This window comes from Triticum urartu, chromosome 2A (genome assembly GCF_056163025.1).
Source record: "Triticum urartu cultivar PI428250 chromosome 2A, HENAU_Tu73, whole genome shotgun sequence".
NCBI lineage: Eukaryota > Viridiplantae > Streptophyta > Magnoliopsida > Poales > Poaceae > Triticum > Triticum urartu.
The window spans coordinates 547,930,088-547,934,116 of record NC_141874.1 but is presented as its reverse complement, the minus strand read 5'-3'; positions in this window follow the sequence as shown (position 1 = coordinate 547,934,116).

Sequence of the window (4,029 nt, the reverse complement as noted above, 5' to 3'; positions counted from 1 at the left end):
AACATTCTTCCCGAGCTGCGGGCCCAAGGTGATGTGCATCAGCCGCTGAAAGGTTGCCCCTACGTTACACAGCCCAAATGGCATGCATGTGTAGCAGTACACCCCACACGGGGTTAGGAAAGCTGTCTTTTCGACGTCTTCTACTGCCATCTTGATCTGGTGATACCCAGAGAAGGCATCCAAGAAGCATAGCAAGTCGCATTCCGCGGTGGAATCGACGATCTGGTCGATGCGGGGGAGCGGGAATGGACCTTGCGGGCATGCTTTGTTGAGGTTGGTGAAGTCAACTCACATGCGCTCCTTCCCTCCCTTCTTTGGCACAACCACAGGGTTGGCTAACCAATCCGGGTATCGAACCTCGCGAATGACCCCGGCGGCTTCTAATTTGCGGGTCTCTTGGATGATGAAGGCTTGCTTTTCTGTGGACTGCCGCCTGGCCTTCTGCTTCACAGGGCGCACGTTGGGGCACACGTTGAGGTGATGCTCGATTACACTCCTAGGGATCCCTGCCAACTGGTCAGGCTCCCAAGCGAATACCTTCTTGTTTGCGCGCAGGAACCCGACCAGGGCCTCCTCCTGCCCGGGTTCGAGGTTGGCGCCTATGGTGAAAGTGGCGTTGGTGGACCCGTCTTCATCGATGGGTATCTGCTTGGTTTCTGCCTTGTCTTGGGTGAACAACTGTTTCTTCTTGGCGGGTGCAGCCCCCTTGGGCTCGGGGGTCTCCAAGTCGGCGGGCTGTGCCGGCGCCGCCATCTTGAAGGAGAGCTTGAGCACCCACAGCACGTCTCCGGTGTCCCCGTGTACGATGAGGACACCGCTGCTCCCGGGCATCTTCATGAGGTTGTATGCCGGGTGTGTCGCGGCCATGAACTAGGCCAGCGCTGGGTAGCCGAGGATGGCGTTGTAGGGGAGGCCGATGGGGGCGATGTCGAAGTCGACCAGCTCCGTGCGAAAGTTGTTGTAGGTGCCGAAGGTTACTGGGAGCCGGATCTGTCCCAAGGAGCTGGATGACCTGCCCCCAATGCCTGAGAAGGGCTGGCTGGGCTGCAGCCATTCCAGGGGTATACAGAGGAGGTCGAAGGCCTCGACTGAGAGCACGCTGAGGCCCGCACCGTCATCGATGAGAGTTCTGGTGACGGCCACCTGGCAGATGGTGGGGGTGCACAGCATGGGGAGCGCACCCGAGCAGGCTAAGTTGGAGGGGTGGTCCTCCGAGCTGAAGGTCAGGCCGGCCTTGGGCGCTGCCCAGTCCGGGAGAGCCCCCTGCCGCGTGGAAGCGGCGCTGACCCGGCGGACGAACGGCTTGACGTGGTGACTTGTAGGCGGCGCCTGCGAGCCGCCCAGGAGGGCCGCGACGACCGGGGGTGTTGATGTAGCGCGACGGGCGGGGAAGAGGCCGCGGGGCTCTTCCCCAGAGGCCACGGAGGCTGCCGGCAGGTGGGGCAGCCATGTGCGCGGAGCGCAGTGAGGGCCATGGGGAGCCAGTTGGCCATGACCCTATCGTCATCTTCGGCTTCGAGGAGGGCCTCCTCGCTCGCCAGCAAGAGGGCCAGCGGATCTGTCGCGCCGCCATAGCGCAGCGGCGTCGTTGGCTTGAACTTGCCCGGCCACCGTACCCGCTGCAGGGCTGGGGCCGGGGCGCGGAGCCCCCTGGCCCCCATGCTGGCGTCGGTGGCCGGAGCGGGCGACGCGCTACTCATCGCGAGGCCTGCCGTGGTGGTGGCAGAAGAGAAAACTCCGATGCACCCCTACCTGGCGCGCCAAATGTCAGATTTCGGGTTCCGGCAGATCCTTGGGGTTCAAACACTGGGGTGCGCGCGGAGATTTCGCCTCCTACCTACCTGCACCCCTCCGCCTCGCTAAGATCTAAGCTATGGAAAGAACAACACGAGAGACACAGGGTTTATACTGGTTCGGGCCACCGTTGTGGTGTAATACCCTACTCTAGTGTGTGGTGGATTGCCTCTTGGGCTAATGATGATGAACAATACAAGGAAGAACAGCCTCGCGAGGGTCCGTTCTTGGCTGGGGATCTAAACTGCTGGGAGGAGTTCGGTCTCCCTTCTCTTTCTCTCTCTCTGGCTGCTTCCCGGAAAAACTCTCCTCTTCTTCGGTGGGTGGCTGGTCCTATTTATAGAGGCCCTGGTCCTCTTCCCAAATATCGAGCGGGAAGGGAGCCAACAATGGCGGGCTAATTTGAAAGGGGACAACCGGTACCAGCTATCCTGACAAAAGTAGTCTTCGCCTGCACAAAGCTCTGGCGGTGACGCCGTGTTGGGCTCCACGGTGACCTCCGTCTTGCAGTCCTCCTGGTCTTGGTCTTGTTGCACCGAAATGGCAACCTTTGCCTAATGCCTCGGTACTCCACGGCTGCGCTTGCCCCCTTTGCACCAAAGAGGAAAGGAGGACGCTGCGCGGGCTGGCACCCACCTGGCGCCCTGAGTCATCATGGCTTGCGTCACGGGCACCTCATGAGGTACCCCGCCTTGATCTCTCCGCCTCCTCGCGACCCAGCCTGATGAGGCCGTGCCTGAGGAAGCTCCGCGTCGTCCGCCCCGCGAGGCTTGGCCCCTCGCGAGGGTCTTGGGTCTGTGTTGGTGAAGATGGGCCGTGCTGGGCCCCCTTTGAGCCACGCCGCAGGCCGCAGGCAGGCAAGTCTGGGGACCCCCGTTCCCAGAACGCCGACAAATACCTTACCCAGTGCGTATGACGGGGATGAGGATGCTATAGCATTACATGTTGGGGATGTAACTGTTGGGTTAACCCGCCCAGGAGGGGACGGGTTAAGCCACAATGATCTATCAAGATAAAGCCCATAAAGACGCTGAAGATGGCGGTTCACTATGAAGATTCGTTAAAAGGCCCTAGGCCCAGAGGCGGCTTAAAGCCCATAAAGCGTAAACTGCCATATATGTATGACTTGTATTGTAAGGCATGTGTATTAGGTCACCGAGCCGGACACGTAATATGAACCGGCCAGGACTCTGTAAAGTGGCTGGGCATCAACCTATGTATATAAAGGGATGACCCAATGATGGTTTAGGGAAAGAGAGAACATATCGAAAGCTAGGTCAAGCGTATTCGCTCCCTGGTAATCGAGACATAAGCAATACCACCTCAATTGGAGTAGGCCTTTACCTTCACCACAAGGGGCCGAACCAGTATAAACTCTTGTGTCCTTTGTCCCGTTTAACCCCTTTAAGTTAACCTAGTGTGATGGCTCCATGAATAAGTCCTCACACTAGGGCATCTGCCATGACAATTCCACGACAGTTGGCACCCACCATGGGGCCAGCGCACGGTGGTTTCGAGTTCTTAAAGGGAAACTTTGAAGGGATCAAGGGATACGCTGTGGGCCGGATGACCAAGAGTCACCGCGGCAAGCTCTACATCGATGATGCAGGCTGGGGCCCCGAGGCCGGCTCAATTGAGTACGAATATCGGGTCCCCTTCAGCAGAATTCATGTTTTCATCGGCAAGATCGGCGAACCGGGCCCTGAGCCAGACATCTGCACCGACATCATCGAGACGGCTCAGCATGCACGACCCGCCCGGGTTCAAACCACCGTGAAGCACACCTTCGTTGGATTCATCCATGGGGCGGAATTTGAGGAAGTATCCGTGTCTGTCGGTGAGACGACCATCTATTCTGATGATGAGTCGTCCACAGGCGAGACTACCTCATTATATCGCTGCAAGACGGCGGGCTTGGGGGCTGTTCCGATGGTGACAGTATTCCGGACCCCTATGAGCCGTCGAGCCAGGTTGCGATCTTCATGGCCGGTACGCAATCAGTGCAGAATTCTTCGACTGTAGCAGCAATGGTGACGGCGGCCGGGGCAGGAGGCCCTGCGTGCCCGCCGGCTTAGGTCCTGTCCAGCTTATTGGACACGTTGACAACATTGTTGACAGCAGAGGTAAACCCGACAAATCAAGCTTAGCACAACGTGACGTTGCAAAGCTACGAGATGAGATAGCTCAGGCCAAGGAAGATTTGGTAGCTGAGGACGCAAGGATGACTGCGGAGCG